Source organism: Propithecus coquereli, unplaced genomic scaffold (assembly GCF_000956105.1).
Source record: "Propithecus coquereli isolate 6110/MARCELLA unplaced genomic scaffold, Pcoq_1.0 Scaffold128, whole genome shotgun sequence".
Lineage (NCBI taxonomy): Eukaryota > Metazoa > Chordata > Mammalia > Primates > Indriidae > Propithecus > Propithecus coquereli.
This window is the reverse complement of record NW_012136969.1, coordinates 57,791-77,563: the sequence shown is the minus strand read 5'-3', so window position 1 is coordinate 77,563 and position 19,773 is coordinate 57,791. Positions and strand designations below refer to the sequence as shown.

At 50.0% G+C, this 19,773-nt stretch overlaps 1 protein-coding gene across 1 annotated transcript in view; it reads right to left on the bottom strand.

The window, feature by feature from the left end:
• Positions 1-1,058, bottom strand: part of ALDH1B1 (aldehyde dehydrogenase 1 family, member B1) — a 3,936-nt gene extending 2,878 nt beyond the window's left edge. Inside the window, exon 1 of the mRNA XM_012638308.1 lies at positions 971-1,058. The gene's annotated coding sequence lies outside the window, so the exon portion shown is untranslated. The remainder of the gene's footprint in view (positions 1-970) is intronic.
• Positions 1,059-19,773: the final 18,715 nt, after the last annotated feature.

Here is a 19,773-nt window from a genome sequence, read left to right as displayed (position 1 = left end):
GCCCGTCCCCCGCCCCTCCTGCACTTCCCTCTCACCCCCTAACCAGCCCTGGGCAGGGAGAGGAACAAAGAACTCATTCAGGAAAGCCAGGCTGCAGCAAGGGCCCCACCCCATAAAAAGCAGCGATGGCCAAGAAAGCCCCCTTTGGGGAAGTTGAGGGCAACCCCCAGGTTCCATTTTGCTCAGAGCTCTGCCATATGCTGGGACAGTAGCAGCCTCACTGCCAACAGGCCAGAGTCTGAGAGGGAGGAGTCCAAGAGGAGGTGGGGGAAAGGGGGCGTCACCAATCCACCAGGAGTGGCCTGGAGGAGCTCAGCAGGCAGGGGAAGTGGTTTTCCCCCAACACCAAGCCTGTTCCTACTCTCCAGCCTTATCCGAGGTCTGTGGGTAGGAAGATCGCGGCTCATAGGCGCACCACGCTTTACAGTTTGCAGGCCATCTTCTCACCCTAAATTCACAAAGCCTGCCTGCAGTCCCTGGGTGATCTGGGTGGATGATGACCCCATTCTGGAAGAAGGTTGGGCACCAGAGAGGTTCAGGGACTCACTGAGGAAGGACATACAGCACACACAGCCCTAGCTTTGCATTTCCTGCGGAATATGGGCCGTTTTTTTACGGTTCACCCTGTATTAGCGCCATGCGGGAAGGCCCAGACCTCCTCGGTACGAGGGACCCCAAGGGACCCTTGCGGTGCCCGTCCCACCCCTTCTGCGGGGAAGGGGCGTATGTCCCAGCCTCTTGGCTGGAGTGGGCCGGGTGGGCACGAATGCTTAGGTTTGGGGGAGTCTGTGTCCTCAGCAGTCTAGCGCCAGCCAGGGTCGAGGTGGGGAAGGGGGCGTGGAGGGAGTCCTACAGGGCCCGGCGGAAAGGCCGGCCCACAGACGGGGAAGCCCGGGCCCAGAGGGGAACGACTCAGTCGCGGGGACAGGGCCCTGCCCGGGGGAGCTGAAGGGAGACGGACGTTAGTTACCTGAGGCAGGCTTGGCTTGACTCCGGCTCAGGTTCAGGCTCAAATTCAAGTTCAGGTTTCGACTCTCCCAGGTCTACTGCAGCGACCGGCCCGGCCCGGGACTCCCCGTGGGCCCCGCCTCCGCGCAGCCCGAGGCTCCTCCCACCAGGCGCCGGCCAGCGAGGCGTGCGCGGGGGCCCAACACCCTACCTGTCACCGCCCAGCCCTCTGCCCCGCGGCGGCCCACACCGCTCCAGCGCGCCGTCACTCGCGGCCCTGCACGCCCAGCGACCACGCTGCTCAGATCTGGGGTCCTAAGACGCTCATTTGGGCGGGGAAACTGAGACCCAGAGAGGCGCAGGGGCTTCCCCAGGTCACACAGCAAGGCTCTCCGAGGCTGGCCCCCAGCTACACTTTGCATTTCTGCGTCCAAAGGACACACCGCGGTAGATCGCCTTCTTGGAGCCACTCCTTAACCCCTTCTTTCCTCGCCTCACTAATTTCTGAGTGCCTTCCACTTTCACTACCCTTTTCCCGAGTTCCTTTAACAAGATTTTATATTTGTGCACTTTCAAAATGCAGGTTTTGTCCTAAGAATAAGAATATATACACAGCGTAGAAAGTTTGGAAAATACAGAAAAGGATGAAAGAAGAAGGAAAAAAATCACTGTAATCCCTTCATCCAAAGGTAGCCATGATTAGGGTCGAGTGTTCATCCTGCTGGTATTTTTTCCTCTGCATCTTTCGAAAATTCTTGTAATAAAAATGAAATCATATAGTGACCTCTATTTTGCCGCTTTAAAAAAAAACTTAGGACTACATTATGAATTTTTCTCTTATCGCTAATTATAGACAACATCATTCCCTCCAAGGTGGCACAGAATTCCATTGTAGGGGTGAACTGTTGGACATTGGATTGTCTCCACCTTGTCGCTATGAGGATGCCACCACGGACTACTGACACTCCGACTGCACCGCACCCCAACAGCTACGTTTCCCGGTTAGAGTTCTGGAAGTGAATTGCCAATTAGCAGTACTCCTGCCAGAGTGAAAGTTGGGAATGAGTGGGAGGGCACTGTCCTTGCTAGGATGTCACTAGCAAGATGGCAGAAATGTGAGATGTTCTGCAGCAGGCAGCATCTGTCTCTCTGCAGCTTCCTGACCTGAACTGGCAGCTGCGGCTGCAGCGGCTCCTTGACTTTTGTCCCCTGCTCTTTGAATGGAGGCTGCAAGAGTGTGTCAGCGGTGGCCTCAGATAAGTCGCGAGGCTGGCAGGCCACATCCATGTTGTTCATGGAGTCAGTCCTGGTCTAGTTAAGGCCTGCTTCTACCTCTGCTCCTTCCAGTAGTTCTTTCAGCACCCAATCCCCTGTATGAAATCCCTGCCTCTCAACATAGATAGAATGTTCGCATGTAACTGCTTGGATCTAATCACATAATTCTTTCCTTAAGCTATGTGGCTACGGAATCTTTTGCTACCATATCATGGTTAGGATGTTCACAGCTCTTCTGCAAAATTTAGCTCTTCATTTGCATCTTGACACTTTGATGCTCAGGCTTTCCTTGGGTTTCCCCAGCAACAGTGTGAGCCCCTAGCAAAGCCTCTTCTTCCTCCCCTAAAGTATGCTTTGGGCACTGGCCTGGCATTCCGGGATTGATTGACTTAATGATCAGTTGGCCGGTCATTAACAGGCCTTGTTGATAGAGGCAGTGAGTCTGTTGGAGAGCTGTGATAGGTCTGAGAGGCCAGGGCAGACAGGATGTAGCGCCCAGGCAGTCAGGAAGTAACCCCCACGAGGAAGGTTGGGGGCCGTGCCCTGTGAGAAGTAGCTGAAGGAACTGGGGGTGTTTACCCTTTAGAACTGGAGGGACAAGGTTGTGTCCTCCAAATCAAATCTCTGAAGAGCAAAACCAGACAGGATCTGCAGGGTCCTAGAAGGCAGAGCCAGACCAGTGAGGGGGAGTTTCAGGAAGGCAGAGGCAGAACTTCCTAATGAAGCAGAGCTGACTACCGGTGGGAGGGGCTGCCTTGAAAGGCAGTGAGTCCCTCATCACTGGAGGAATACAAGGAGGGACAGACAAACATTTGGCAAAATCCTAGTTCTTATAAGGACTGAACTAGACAAGTGGCTTCCAAACTTAGCTGGTGTATCAGAATTGCATAGAGAGCTTCAAAAAAAATTTTTTACGACCTCCTGGGTCTTACCTCCAGAGACTCCAAATTATTAGGTAGGCTGGAGCCCAGGAATTTTTTTTATATTCTCCATATGATTCTGGTGTGCAACCATATTTGGGAAGTGCTGGCCTAAGTGGTCTTTGGGGATTTCATAACCTAATCATGGATGTTTCCAGAAAGTGACTGCCCTGCAGATGCTTTGTACCTAGGTTCCATCCAGCATGCCCACCCTTGACACTTCCTAAGCTGTGGCTGGCATTGAGACTCATCAAAGTGGTCCGTTGCAAGGCATTTGTAAAAGCAGCCAATAAATTTTAAAAAAGAGAACCTTCCGTAATGCTTGACATTTATGGCTTAGAGAGAGGGATGAATGTGCAGTGGCTGAGGGTAAAATGCACAAATTATTTTTGCAGAAAGCTATTTCTCAGGAATGTGTTGGATTCAGCTTTCGAATTAGTGAAAAAGATCCAGGCCTCTATAATGGATATTGGGCCTGGAGCCACTGTGGATTGGAGGGGAAAGGGTGAGATAACACAAGCCACAGTCAGGTCATTATCCTCAGGGAATGTCATCAGGGATGTGTTTACACTGGGCTGGTGGGGGAAGAGAAGCTATTTCTATCCCTCAGTGCTTTAGAGCCTTATATGTCTAGAAAGTTACTGAAGAAATCCCAGCTCTGAGAATGATAAACAGATCAGATAGATTCCAAACAAAAAGGCATGTGAACTGTGCTGGGGTACCAGGCATTTATTCTACACTGAGCATAATCCTTCTCCACGCTTGAACTGATGAGGGAGGACTGGGTCAAGACCTGAGAACTTGCGGGGAATGGAAATGTAAAAATAAGATGCATTTAAAATCAAACCAAAATATATGGTTTTTTCCTCTGTTTTTCTAAGTGAACCTCTAAGTGAAGCTTACACTTGAACATGACCAAAGTCTGAATATTGTTGAACAAAACCAAGCCTGAGGATTTGCCACAAACGCAGTTCTCCTTCTGCCTACCTGTCTTCCTTCCTCTTCCCTCCCTCTGCACCTCATTTTTATAGTTGAGGAAACTGAGAACCAGAAAGGGAAAGGGATTTGCCCAAGGTCACACAGGGGATTAGTATCTGAGTTCAAACTAGAAACCAGACTCTTGCATAAACAGACATTATGGGATGGAAGCAGAGCATGTGGCTGGTGCATGGGCATCTGCAGATGTGGGTTGCAACCCATAGCTTTGAGGGGGCCCCTGAGAAGCATCCAGTTCAAGGCTACAGACAGCAGAGAACACTGGTGGTAGCCTCTCCCAAATCCCAACATTTCCAGATTTCTTGAAAATGACTTCCTGCCCTTGACTTCCCAGCCTCCCAGCACTTATATAAGTCTTTAATTCCTTGTACTAAATCTCTTCCTACTCAAAACACCTAGAATGGCTTCTGTTTTCTTGAAAATGTCCTGATAGCATCAGTGAGACTAAGAAAGACTCAGCTGAGATGAGGAGGAAGTGGAGGAGGAAGATGGGGCGGGGAGGATGGGGGAAGGAGGAAGAGAAGGCTGCCTTGGCATTTACATATGGCAATGGCATCTGCAAGTTTGCACCAGCAGAGCAGAAGGCCCAGCTCTTACTGTACTACCCTGGTTGTGGCTCCCCTCCTGACAGTTAAGGTCAAGGAGAAAAGCCACATGCGAACGACCCAAGCAGTAACTGAAGGCAGTGCTGCCCGTGCCCTGGAAGCTCCCTCCTGGGGGAGTGAGGAGGTGGAGTTGGGGAGAGGTTTGGGCAGAGGCCAGAGGATGAGATTATAAAGGGAAGAATGCGGTTGGTAAGTAGGAGGGCTACACCACCCCCTCCCTGGGGCCTGGCGGGGCCTGCCCTTCATATATGCCTGCCACTTCTCCCTCTGGCACAGTGACAAGCAGCACAAAATAAATCAATCCTACCTCAACTGTCCCAGTGAGGAAGCTCCAGATCAGAGGCCACAAACTGGCAGCTTTAGCCTCAAGCCAGCACACATGCTCTGTGTGGCCCCAGCAGAGTTTGTGGGGTTCCCCTGACTTTTATGCTTTCTAATGCTTAAATATCAAGCTATTTAAACCACATCAGACCAATCTGGTTTTACTTTTTTGCAACAAAGTTGTGTGTTGTTTTTCATTTGCCATGGACCTCCAAGTTGAAGGTCACATAACCTGAGCATGCCCGGATGAACCAAGCGTGCAACCATAGACGGAACCTAAGTGCTTGGACTGAGAAGTGGGGACTGAATTAGGAAGTGGACACTGCATGGCAGGATCCAGGATCCAATCAGATTGCACCTTGGCATCACCCCATGGCAACATCCAATCAGATCCACCTCGTTACTCTTTGACCATAAAACCTGCCTCAACTCCCAGCTCAGGGAGACAGATTTGAGTATGATTCGTGTCTCCTTTTTTTTTTTGCCACCTGACAGTAAACCCTTCTTGCTTCAAAAACTTGGTACTTTGGGGTTTGGCTTTCCACTGTGTGTGAGCAAACAAACCCAGTTCAGTTCAGCCATACTAATTCACATTAAAAATTTACACTTCTAGCTTTCTTGAAAATTTGCAAGACCTAGCTGCACTAGGTCTGCACACCCATGAGGAACAGTCAGTCAGCTAAAGATGCATGTGGCAGCTACTCTCTTTAGACAGGGCCTTCATTCTCCAGTTTGCTGTAGGACTCTCTACTCCCTATTGCTTCATACCAGGTTCACTGATTGTGGTAGGCAGAATAATGGCCCCTAAAGATGCCTCTGTCTTAATCCCTGGTGCCTATGAAGATATTTCCCTACATGGCAAAAGGAGACTTTGCAGTTAATGATCTTGAGGTGGAGAGATTATTCTGGATTATTTGGGTAGACCCAATGTAATCACAAGAGTCCTTGTCAAAGGGAAACAGGTGTCAGAGAAGGAGATGTGGGGATGGAAGCAGAAGTTGGAGTGATGCAACCACTGCCAAAAATGCAAGCAGCTGGAAAAGACAAGGGAACAGCTTCTCCCCTAGTGTCTCTAGAAGGACTGAATCTCTGCTGACACTTTGATTTCAACCCAGTGAAACACACTTCAAATTTCTGACTTTCAGAACTGTGACATAATAAATTTGTGTCGTTTTAACCCACTAAGTTTGTGATAATTTGTTTCAGCAGCAACAAGAAGTTAATACTCTGATTCACTCATGTATAGCCCCTTGTAGCCATTTGAGTGTATAGTCCCTGACCTAAAGCGGGCAGGACAGATGGCCAACGATAATCTGTTGTGTAGATATACCATAATTGTGGTGGACATCTGTTGTTTTGTTTGCCCAGCATCCCTCTTTTCTTCTGAAAACGGGACTCTCCTGCTCCCACCTCTACCCCAATCATATTTTTGAGTAAGAACTTTGCATCATAGTATTCTATGTATTCTGCGGAGCTTGTTAAAGGTTGCTAAATATAAATGCTTTATATTTTGCATTTCTAACATGTTTTGCATGTTAGATGCCAATGCCTCATCTGCTGGTGCCCACGTCACACTTTGAGTAGCAAGGGTAGAGGATGGGCACTGAAGGACCAGTCGGAACCAGGGAGGCAGGTTAAGCTTCAGGTAAAGGAACAGGCATGTGCACAAGCCTTGAGGTGGGAGGCGAAAGGATGGCCTTGCTAATAAACTGTCTAACAGAGAAAAATAAAATGTCTAACAGAAAGGGGAAAAAAGGGAGAAAACTCACAGCACATAATTGCCCCTTTGAAGGGAAAGGTCACAGCACACAACATCCCCTTGTTTGATTAACCACCTGTGGCTTAACTCATCTTTAAGATTAACCACCTGTGGCTTAAATTGTTTTATTTGAGAGTTTGTTTTAACAGCCTTGAAGAGCCCTGAGCAGACAGCAGGGGTGCAAACTCTCCCCAGCTCCCACTCTCACCAGACCACATTCCAAGGTCTCTGATAAGCCAGCCTCACAGAGAAGAGGAAAAAAAGGAAAAACAGACACATCTGCTTTATAGCCTCATGGCCGTTTTCTGCTATTGACTGGTGGCAATCATTTTTGTTTGTTTGTTTCTCTTTATCCCCACAAAATCCCCTTATCCTCCCAGCCAGACGGCACTTCTTTCTCTCGTGCTATGCCCTTCCCTCCCTTTGGAAAGTAAAGTAAACTTTCTTTTCTTAAAATGATTCTAATCTTTGTGATGAGAATTCCTTCTCATCCCAAGCTACGAGTTCCTACCCTAACAGGAGGGATCAAGGTGCATTTAAGGAACTAAAAGAAGACAAGCATGGCACAAACAGGAAGAGCCAAGGGGACAATGGCACTGGAAGATGTAGGGGCCAAACCATGGAGGGCTTTGGAGGCTCAGGTAAAGTTCTGACTTCTGTGCCAGGCAGTCTGGAGGAGCTCAGAGGGCAGCAGGGAGACTGACCCAAATAAAACAAAAGCAGTAATCTGCAATGCACCTTCTAACAGAGATTAGCACCAAGCTCTGTAGAAGCAGAGGAGGGAGCCCTGAGTTCCTCCCTGGACTTCTTGGGAGAAGATGACCTTTCGGCTGAACCATGTATCTGCTAGACTTATTTAATAGTTCAGACATGGATAATTAAACAGCGGTTCTTAACCGTGGCTGTGCGTTAGCATTACCTAGAGAGCTTTTAGAACTGCAAGTCCCTGAGCAACACTCCAGATCAGTAGGGCTTCCTGGGTGTTGTACTGGGTGAGATGGTTTTGTTCATATTTTGTTTTGAAGTCCCTCCATTGATTCCAATGTGTAGCCAGGTTTGAGAATTACTGACATAAGAGAAAACCCAAAATAAAAGTGGCTTAAAGGAAAGTGTACTTTTCTCTCACTTAAAAGAAGTCCAGAGGTAGGCTGTGCAGGTCTGGGGTGGGGGCTTCGTTCCGTCTTCATTCCAGGAGCAGAGGATCTGACTAAAGAGTTTTGAGGAAGAAGGAGGGAGGTTGTCATGCTCCAGTTTGCAATTTGAAAGGACCTTTCTGGCTGTAGTACATGTCTCCTCCAGTTTCCTAGGGGGAAATAAGATTCCAAATTATGTCACCAAGAACAGCAGGTGTTGACAATTAGTTAAGCTGGCAGCTTCTGGGCACAAAAGGGGTTATTATTCTGTCTCTATTTTTGTGTATATTTAAACTTGCTCATAATAAAAAGTAAAAAAAAAAAGTACATCATATTACCAAATCAATAGGCTGTGTCCTCCTGGTTCAGAGGCTCTGTAATGGATCTGCCTCTTCATGACCCGTGGGTCCCTGTCTTTGTCTAAATCCACAGTGAGTCATTAGACCAGCAATCACTGAATGGGGTGGGGTAGTGCAAAGGGCATGGCTGGGTGTCAGAGCCTCGCTCCAGCCTCTCAGTGTGACCTTGGGCAATTTCCTCCCTCTGGGCCTCAGTGGTCACCACTGTAAAAAGAGGGGAATACGACATGGTCAAAAGGGCCCCTAGGAGATCAGGGCCCCAGAAAGTTGTGGCCACGTTGTTACGTAATGTTCATTGGTAGCAGAGTCCTTGGGCCACAAGCTTTGGAGCCCAATCTCACGCTATCTGCGAAATCCAGTTAATTGACGTTCCCAGCCTGTTATTTTGGCTGCTTGCGAGCCATTATGGGTAAGGGTTGAAGTACAAAGTGTTGGCAGGGACCCAGTGTATCTTCACACGTTTGCTGATTGAGCGAGCCTGAAATGCTGCCCCGCCATCAACAACGTGGGGCGCAGGTTTGCCAAGGAGCACATAAGGGCCTTTTGGATCCAGCAAGGCTGAGGTCTAGGTGGCTGGAGTAGGGGAGCCGTGACTTCCACTCTGTCTTCAGCCAGTTCTTTCTGGTTCAGAGACTGTTTCCCCAGCACAGCCCCTCGCCAGGCCTGGCAGTTTCCATATCAGCAAGCATCGGCCACCCACCGTGCCCTCCTTCACGCAGCTCCTGCTACTGATGGCCCGCCTATGCCAGGCCCTGGCAGTACGGAGATGAATCAGACACCATTCCCGTCCTCAGGCAGCTCACAGACTGGGGAGGCAGACAGACATGGAAACTGGCGTGTTTCTCTCACACAGTGTGAGAAAGCCAAGATAGCAGAGAAATAGCAAATGGGACAAAATGACAAAACAAAGCCCAGGAAAGTCAGGGGAGGCTTCCTGGAGGAGGTGACGCTTGAGCTGATTCTTGAAAGCCAAATCAGGAGGAGAAATGGCATTTCTGAGAGGAAGCCCTGTGGCTTGGGGAGCAAGGAGCAGCTCCTTCTGGCTGGGGCCTGGGGTATGACGGGCCATCTGGAGACCAGTGAGAGCGCTGAGGCTGAAGCCCTAAAAGCAGTTCATGAAGGGCCTGAAATACCTTGCTAAGGAGTCTAGGTGTCATCCTGAGGAGGCACACAGGGACGTTAAGACAGAGGAGTGACTTGGTTAGATGAGAACCACTTAATTTCATCAGATCCCATAGCAGTGAGTGAGGATTAGGTTCAGCTCTGAGTAACAGAGATCCTAACAATGATGGCTTACATAAGATGGAAGTTGATTTCTTTAAATTAAAAAATAAAAAGCCCCAGAGGTAAGAAAATGAGAGGTGCTCAATGATTTTCAAGAATGTGGCCCCCTCCCAATTCCCCATCTGGCCATCCCTAGCAGCGGGCACTGTCCCCATGATCCAAAATGGCAGCTACCACATCCACATCCCAGGCGACAGGATGCAGGGAGGGAGGGAGAGGACAAAAAGGCAACATGTGCATGCCTGCTGCTTCAAAGGAGGGCTCCCCAAAGCTGCCCCCCCAAAGCACTCCCACTCATAGCCCATTGGCCAGAACTTAGTCACATGGTACAACTGGCTGCAAGGAGGCTGGGAAATGTAGTCTTTGTTTAGAGTGGTCAAAATATGGGGCTTCCATTTCTGTAGCTCAGTGGGAAGACAGACACTGGGGGACAACTTGGAGGCTCTGCCACAGACCCTTCCAACTCTGCTGTGAGGACAAAAGTCATCAGCTTCAGTTGACAGGTAAGGGTACTGATGCTCAAAGAGAGAAAATAATTCACTCATAAGTGGTACGAATTGCAAAACTTGGCTTCCAATGTCACCCTTGCAAGCACTGGGTAAGCTAGTGGAGGTGAATGACCTGGCGCTGAGTCTCCCGTCTCCAAATCTGGTTCTAGAGCTCCCACTACAGGTCTGCCTTGGTGGGTCGTCCAGGAGGAGGAGCCCCTCCCTAATCAAGATCAGATCAGAGGGCAAGGGGAGCCCTTAGAGCTTCTGGTCCAACACCACCATTGTACAGATGGGGAAACTGAGGCAGAAAGAGGGGAAAGGACTTATGCAGGTCCCATAGGGAGTCAGGGGGAGGGTCTAGACTGGGATCCATAGAGAGAACCCACACATGGCACAGTCTTAGGTGTGGTTCACCTGGTGCTGGGCATGATCTTTAAACAACCTTTTTAGGTAGGCTGCAGCCTGGTTAAGGCATCAGCTGCAGGTTGGTGAAAGAAATTGCTCCAGGGTTGGAATAATAAAGATGCTTCCCATTGCACATCTGTTCACATGGAATATGGGTCACGGAATATTCCTTCCCCAGAACAGAGTGCATGCATGAAGGGAGGACAGACCCACAGACGAGAGGGCATGAGGTGTCTTGGCAGAGCCCCCAGCTGGGGGCCTGGTGCCCTGGTTCCCGGGGTGTCTGCCTCCCCATGTGCCCCCTGGGCCCAATTATCTGCATGGTGAGAGGGCTGGGCTAGATCACAGACTCAAGTGAAATCTTACACAGGAGGCCAATGTCAAGCCAGGTGAAGGGAGCTGCTTACTGGCCCCCACCCCCTGGTGACCCCTGAGGAAGCTCCAAGGGCGGGTGTCCTTCCAAGATGTGCTCCTGGGCTGAGGGTGCCTGGGACTATTCATGAGGAAAGGGAAATGCAAAGTGACTCAGGGGCAGGAACCAGGGAGTGTGGCCTCCACCCAGCCAGGTAGAGTCCTTCACGGGGTCTGGAGGACATCTGGGCCAGGTCTGTCCTCCCAGGGCCAACTTCTTGGACCAGAAGTACCTGTTAGAGAAAGGGAGAGGTGGACAGATCAGGGCCCTCGGCCCAGAAATGGCTCCATTCCAGGCTGCGTCCTAGTTCTCCCCCAAGCTCGGCAGGTTCTGCTGTTGAGGGTAGGAGGGGCTCCCCGGGAAGCCGGCGTCCAGGCTGAGCAGTGCTCGGGCCTCCGGAGGGGGCCCTGCCCCAGGCCCAGGTGTAATGTTCAAGACACTGAATAACAGAACATCCAGCCCTGACTAATCAGCAAACAGCCTGGCCGTAATTCTCCTGTGCCCAGTCCATGGGCCCCCCATCTGCCGGGCTATAGCGAGTCATGGAGAGGTCTGGGGGGGGCGGTCCCAGGGCAGGGCCTATGAAGCCAGAGTGGAGGTGGCACCTGGGGCTCAGTTATGGGCTGCCTACCCACTGGCAGAGGAGCATTTCATATTAAAGCACCTAGATGGCTGGACTAGGGCTTTTCAGCTGAAAACGAGTCCTGCATCTTCACTTCTGACTTGAGCCAGAGTGGTTCACATGGAATATGGAAGAATATGAATTAACAGCATTGTTACTCTGATTGTCCCCGAGAGGAAACAGAGTCCCAGGGAGGGGCAGGGACTGCCAAGGTCAGGCAGGAGACTGACAGGGCAGAGTAGAACCCTGGGTTCAGAAACCACCACATCTGCGGCCTTGGAGGTGCAATTACTGCCTGCTGGGGACACGTCACCACCTTTAATAGACATGTTTATTTAGGGAAAGAAAGGATCATTTGATATTAAAGAGGCGGGGCAAAGAGGGGGCAGAACGGTCCTCCAGCTGACCAAGGCTGGTGTCTCAGATCGCATTCCACCAAAGCCCATCTCCGACGACAGGGACCTGGGAACCGGTGTGCTGAACGGGGCTGTTTACTCACCAAGCTACATTTGCAAACCTGCTCAGTCGTTACCTTATCATCGTTATCCCCGTTCTCCACTTCACAGAGAGGCTTCAGCCCCTGCAACCCTGGATTCGCCTACTTGTTCCCTGACACGGCCCCCTGGGCTCGCGTCACCCTGGGTTCCCGTCCCAAAGCTCTCCCCAGCTAGGACGCGCCTTCTCCCTCCGGCTGCAGAGCATGGCTGAGCAGGAGAGGAAAAGCAATTATTTTCAGGCACTCGAGGCCACCTCTTCAGGAAGCCCATGAGTCCATCATAATCCAAGTTCCTCTCCGTATCTGTGAGAAACCTGAAGAAGGATTTTAAAATTCTGGTCTGCCTGTCAGAGCAGAATACGTGTAAATAGGTAATTTCTTACAACCTTAAGGCATGGTGGGAGCCAGACACTCACCAAGGTGACATCGTCCCAGGCACCTGCCTTGTGCATTGAGTGTGGCACTAGGATCCCCACAACAGCCTGAGGGATACAGACTTCTGATTAGGCCTTGTCGTGTGTCTCCCTGGAGTTTGCAGTGCCTGGGTCCAGTGTGCCTGAACTGTCACCATGTCAGTGATCTGCTGAACTTTCCGATTCTCTCCGAAAATTCTAGGAGGGGATGTAGCAGGAGTCACTGAGAGATGGTTCATCTGTCTGGAGTGAAGTCTAACAATAATGAATATTTATTGAGGGCTTATAATGTACGAAGCACTTTACACGGATTACTGCATTTAAACCTCATCACACCACGTGATAGGTAACCTGACTATGGTTTCTCTCTTAGAGGAGGAGGCCATGATTTAGAGAGGCAGGTGCAGCGCTCAGCCCTGGTGCCCTCTGGAATCACCTGGGTGCTTCTAAAAAGCACTGATGCCCCAGCCTGTCTCTAGAATATCCAGGTTGGTGTCTCAGATCAGGCTGGGGTCTGGCCATACATCTAATTTGAAGTGTCTCAGATGATTCTGATGTGTAGCCAAGTTGAGAAGGGCGGTGGCGGGGGGTGGGGGCAGTGTTGCACAATTTGTTCAAGGTCAAGGTCACACAGCGAAGGTGTGGTGGATTCTTACCCCAGGTCTGACTGCACTAGGCCTCGCTTGAGCATGGTGGCAGTCAGTGTAATCTGTCGCCCTGCACGAGGACCTTGGCTTTGGTTCAAAGTACTCTCTACCCTTAACAACAAAGTCTTGGGCAAACCTGAAACCTCCAGCACGTGCAGCTCTGGGACAAGAGGTGTTCTCTGTTTCCTACTCTAAACTTTCCTGATTGTTCCTGTAAATTAGGGATAACAACACGCAACTTGCAGGGCTATCATAAGGACTAAAAGAGTGAGAGCCGCAGAAGGTGACCAGGGCGTTAAACAAGCCCCGTGGGCGTTGGTTGATGATATATCTGAGTGGCAGAGGAGGGAGCACAGGCCTGGAGGTAGGAAGGGCAGGGCAGGGAGGGGGTGTCGGGGACAGGGCAGAAGAGGGTGGCTAGAGTAGAGTGTGTGAGGGTCAGTCCCTGTGGGCAGCGTCTGCAGGGTTAAGAGGGAGGGCTGGGCTCTGCCCTTTAGTTGCAGGCCCACTCGGGCCCATCCAGGTCTGTCACCCAGACCCACCACCTGTGCCCAGTGGCTTGGCCCCCCTCTCTCAGTGCTGCTGAGGGGCACCGACTGCCCCGACTGCCCTGGCCTCCCTGCGAGTCTCTCCTCTTCTCTCCGTCAAAGTTAACCTTCCTGCGTCCCTTTCCCCTCTGCTCTTTGCTATGTGCTGAGGTCACGATGGACGAGAACAATCCAGAGATCAATTAGGATGTCAATGGCCACCAGGGAGCTGGTGTCTGTTAGGGCTTTGTCACTCTGTGGCCTTAGACATGTTGTTTTTCCTCTCAGCTGTTGGTCTACAAAGCAGGGGGCTAGACTAGACCAGTCGCTCTTAATCGAAGGCCTTCAGTGGTTAAAACATTCCTGAGGATGCTGTCATGTGGAAATACAGCCTCTCATGTGAGTACAGAATAAATGCAAGTTGAGAGGCAGACAAAATAGATCCCAGCAACGGGCCCGGGGGGATGGGCAATGACGGGGGTCTCTGGGGTTAAAAAGGCTAAGGACTGCTGGGCTGGGAAGCCTCCAAGGCCCCTTCCAGCTGTGACAGTCTGTGGTCTCTTACATTTCAAGTCAGCTTGAGAAAGCACTTTCTAACCAGCAAAACTGTCTTGGATGTGATGGAAGGCACCACGTTGGGAGAGAACGAGTGTCCTGTCACCAGGGTATACAAACAGAAGCCAGACGAACCTTTGGCTGCAAACTGAAATGTGTCCCCAGCCATGACCTACAGGGATGAAGTGGGATTGCTGGTCACGTGTTCAACTTTTAGTAGAAAATACCAACCAGCTTTCCAAAGGGCCTGTACCCACTTACACCCCAATAGCTGTGTGTGAGTTTGTTGCTTCAAATCTCCCTGTGTTTAAATATTGACTATGAATTTTTAAGCATCCTTTGCAGGCCAAACGAAACACAGATATTACCTGTGGCTTCCTGTTTTCAATCTCTCTAGTGGAGAGAGAATGCAAATAACAGCCGCTGAGGATTAGACAAGAGCATTTCCAGCTTCTTTTTTTTTTTTTTTTGAGACAGAGTCTCGCTTTGTTGCCCAGCTAGAGTAAGTGCTGTGGCTTCAGCCTAGCTCACAGCAACCTCAAACTCCTGGGCTAGAGCACATGGACTTTGTAAGGCACTAGGCTGCCACCTGCTGCAAGAGGAGATTGCTCAGGTCCGCTTAAACCAGTCTTCAGATAAGTGCGTGGGTGCTGGGGACTCTGGAGGTGTTGGGGCCTCCTTTATTAGGACAGGCAATTGTATCCCAGGTGGCCCGTGGGTCCTTTCAGAATGACCCTCTCTTCTGAACTCCCTCACCTTTCCTTCCACACCCTGCCCCACTGCCTTCGCCTTCGCCTTCACCAGGGCACTTTGGTGAGATGCGCTTACCGTGGTGTTGGGAATCACGTTTTCTGTTCCTGCACACAGATCTCCCTCTACCTGCTTTCCTAACCCAGCTTCTGGCATTTCCCTTCTCACTCTTGACCTCAGTTTCCCCAGCTGTACACTAACTCACCAAAGTGACCTTGATTCCCAGACGACCACTCTTCCCTCACCAGCATTTCCACCTGTTCCAGGCCAAGGAGACTCAGCTGGAGGCCAGAAGGGACGCAAATGGACTAGAGTAATTCACACCAGAGAGTGAGTGGCTGATAGCTGCATAATCACCCCCCTCATTACTTATATTAACCTTAGAAACAAACAAACAAACAGAAACACCAGTGAATCATCCTGGTGGCATCTTATGTGGACCGAAGAAGAGAAGGGAACTACTCCTGCAGTGAGGAAGACAGAGAGTTTGGAACCAGAAATTCCACAGCTGAGGCCAGACCTCAGGCTCTGGCGTCGGACAGAACTGAGCTCAAATCAGCTCTGCCACTGACCCTATTTGTGGCCTTGGCAAGTTAGTAAACCCTCTAAGCTTACATTTCCATGTCTGCGAAAGGGAGTGACAACCTGCCTCTGAAACTGGTGACGAGCTGCAAGCAAGACAACACCTGTGAGGCGGCCAGCACCGAGCCGGGCTCCCAGTGAGTGCTCAGAGCTGTGGGGTCTCCTTCCTTCTTTCCCCTCATTCCGCTGCAGAGTGGAGACCTCCTCATTTCACTGTGGAGAAACTGGGAGACACCATCTTCCCCAAGTGATCCAGGTGAGCCTCCCCCGTGATGTCAGGGCGATGCCCCTCCCCAACCACCCCCATAGGGATGCAGAGTTTGGGGCCACATGAGCAGCCCAGCTCCAGTTGCCACGTGGGCTTGGAATGATCTTGTCCAGTGTCCCTGAGAGGCCCACTGTCCTGCAAATGGCAGGACTGGTCAGAAGGACAGTAAAATCTCCGGGAGCCTTCCCTCCTTGGGGGTCAGTTTCTCAAATTCTCCCTACAAGGCCTTCCACGGGAGGGATGATGCCCACGGTCCCAGGTGAATCATTTCCCAGACGATGAAGGGAGCTGTGAGGCCACAGTGCCCGTGGTGGGTCGATGAGGGGTGGGAGCCCCAGAAAAGGCCCACTGGGGGAGAGTGTCAGTGGCCAGAGGTGAGACCGAGTCCTGAGGGGCAGAAGCTGAACCTGCCCTGCAGACCCAGGATGGCTGAGCCGTGGTGAGGCCTTGTGCAGACGGGACAGGCTGCAACCTTCTAGAAGGGAGGCAACCGCCTTCAAATCTCAGGTGTCGGGACCCTACTCTGCCCTCAGATCTGGGCGTGTTGGTCATGAGTAGGGTGGTCTGCCCTGGCCTTCCAGGGAGGGAGGCTGGTGGGCGGGCGACCTCTCTCTCAGAATCCCCTCACCCTACACTCCCCTGCTGGGACTTCAGCAGCTGAGGGTTGGCTGTGGGACAGGCTTGGCTCTGGGGTGGCAGCAGAGAGCACCTTGCCGCGAGGCGAGTTTGGCTCAGCCCACCGCTTTGTTTGGCTTCAAACATTCAACTTCTCCTTTCTATTTGAAAACCCGAGTCTGATGGGATGGCCTGGCAGCCGGTGAGAAATTTGGGCAGCTACGTCTGGGTGGTGAGAGGCCAGGCTGCATGTGGGTGACAACCTGGCCCTCTCTCCACCTGGGGCCGCATTCATTCATTCACTCATTCATCCATCAAATATCTACTAGTTACCTACTGTCTCCCAGGCTCTGTGCTAAATGCTGGGACCCAACTGGTGAGTCCATAGTCTCAAGGACTAGAATGTGCTGTCATCAAGGTGAGTAAGGGGCGCTAGCCAGGTGGAAGGGGCGGTGGATTTGTTTTGACCCCTCCATTTATCTAATAATCACTTCCGTCCACTCTGTGCTGGACAGAGTACTAAGCCCTTGATGGAATTGTCATTCTGCCTACCAGGAGCTCCTTGAGGGCTGTGACAAGGTGTCGTATTCTCCTCCGGCCCCTCCGTGCTAGACCCCCACTTGGTTATGCCGAAAGCACTTAGACACTGGGCCGGAAGGGAAAGCCATGCAGAGCAGCAGAGAATCCTTCCTGGTTGAATAGGGATTTCACAAAGAGAATCCCAGACCATCACTGGCGTTACCATGAGTGCTGGGGAAGAGAGACTCAGGTTCCAGTCCTGATTCTGCCACTCACAGGCTGTGTGATCTCAGGCAAGCCCTTTCCGTCTTTCGTGTACAGCTTCCCCTCTTGTACTAGAAAGGGATTGGAGCCAGTCAACTCCAAAGTCCAAGCCCCAGAGCCCAGGACATGATCTGGGCCAGAGAAGGGGCCTGGGAATGCCTACGTTATTTGTCATGGGGGCCAGATGCAGCCAGGGGTGGGGACATGAGTGGGGCTTATGACAAATAATATTAATTGGTGCCATGAACCCTCTCATCCCACCTGTTCCTAAATCGGGATTACTTTGCAATCTGATGAACACAGCATAGCATGTTACGGTAATTCTCTGATCATCGGGTCTGACAGGCAAATTTCTTTTTAGAGCTTGATGCTAAATATATTTTAATGTGATCATAGTTCATTGAGTCTTTTTTTTAAAAAAAGAACAATTATAATATAGTAATAGGTTCTGGGACACATGAATAAGATTCTAGACCAAAAAGGAAGCAGAGACTTCCTTCCAAAGAACTGAACACAGAAAGGGAACAGTCATTTCACTGTGGAGAAACCGGCAGATGCCACCTTCCCAAAGTGATCCAGGTGAGCCTCCCCCGTGATGTCAGGTGGATGACCCTTCCCATCTCTCCCCTCCCACAGGGATGCAGAGTTAGGGGCCCGACCAGAGGCCCAGCTCCAGTTGCCACGTGGGTTTGGAATGATCTTGTCCAGTGTCCCTGAGAGGCCCAGTGTCCTGCAAATGGCAGGACTGGTCAGAAGGACAGTGAGATCTCCTGGAGCCTTCCCTCCCTGGGGGTCAGTTTCTCAAATTCTCCCTGCAGGGCCTTCCATGGGAGGGATGATGCCCACGGTCCCAGGGGAATCATTTCCCAGACGATGAAGGGAGCTGTAAGTCCACAGTGCCCGTGGTGGGAATGAGGGGCGAGAGCCCCAGAAAAGGCCCATCGGGGCAGAGTGTCAGTGGCCAGAGGTGAGACCAAGTCCTGAGGGGCAGAAGCTGAACCTACCCTGCAGACCCAGGATGGCATCTCTGGAGGCTGAGCCGTGGTGAGGCCTTGTGCAGACAGGACAGGCTGCAACCTTTTAGAAGAGAGGCAACCACCGTCCGAACTCAGGTATTGGTACATTACTGCGTTTTTTGAGGGGCTCCTATGTGTCAGGTCCCGTTTGATAGGAACTCTAGCTATGTCCCACTAAGAGGTGGGACGTGGTGTTTTCCTAACAGTTTTTTTCCCATTAAAAATATTATATAGCAAATTTGGAGGACATAGAAAAGAAGAAAAAATGGACTCCATACACTCAAAACCTCAAACAAAAAAAAAAAAACCCTGTTAATATTTTGGTGTATTTCTTTCTAGATTTTGCTATGTGTATTTTTACACAGTTTAAATAATATATATTCTATCAAGTGAATATACCATATTTACTTGCTTTGACATTTATGTGGTTTCCAATTTTTTTATATTAAGCCTTTGCTTTACATCTTTGTGCATAATTGTACTTTTAAATAAACTATCTCATTTCAAAAAAGCACAAAGCTTTTCATGAACTTCAGATAATTTTCTAACCGAGAATTTCTGTTCTTTGTTCTCTCTGGTCTACTTAGGTGAGTCATTCACTCACGTGTTTGGTTATTTCTGTACTGACTTCTCCTCAACTCCATAATAATAAATTTAATAACTTAGACGAAATGGGCAAATTCTTTGGAAGACACAAACTGCCAACACTTCACTCAAGAAGAAATAGATAAAAACAATAAACTCAGAACTATAAACAAATTGAATCCAAAATTGAAAAGCTTCCAACAAAGGAAACTCCTGACTCCTATGGCTTCTCTGGTGAATGACAATAACAAGTTATTTAAAGAAGAAATACTACCCACTAAACAAACTCTTAACGGAAAATAGAAGAGGAGGAAACATTTCTCGATCATTTTATAAGGCCAACATTTCCCTAATACCAAAAGCAGACAAAGGCATTCCAAAAAAAAGAAAACTGCAGTCTAAAATTCTTCATGAATACAGATGCAAAAATTCTCAACAAAATATTATCAAAGCAAATCCAGCCATACATACAAAGGATGATGCATAATCGCTACCTTGGGAAGTAACCTGAATGTCTTCCAACTGGTGAATGAAGAAACAAACTGCAGTGCATTTACACAATGGAATATAGTAGCCAGCAATAAAAGAGAAGATTCAAAAGGCTACATACTATTGTATTCTATTTATTTATTTATTCATTTATTTATTTATTTTTGAGACAGAGTCTCACTCTGTTGCCTGGACTAGAGTGCCATGGCATCAGCCTAGCTCACAGCAACCTCAAACTCCTGGGCTCCGGCAATCCTCCTGCCTCAGCCTCCCCAGTAGCTGTGACTACAGGTGGGCAACACCATGCCCAGCTAATTGTTTCTATTTTTAGTTGCCCAGCTAATTTTTTTTTTCTATTTTTAGTAGAGATGGGGGTGTCAGTCTTGCTCAGGCTGGTCTCGAACTCCTGACCTCAAGCGATCCTCCCTCCTCAGCCTCCCAGAGTGCTAGGATTACAGGCATGAGCCACAGCACCTGGCCTATAGTATTCCATTTATTTAACATTCTGGAAAAGACA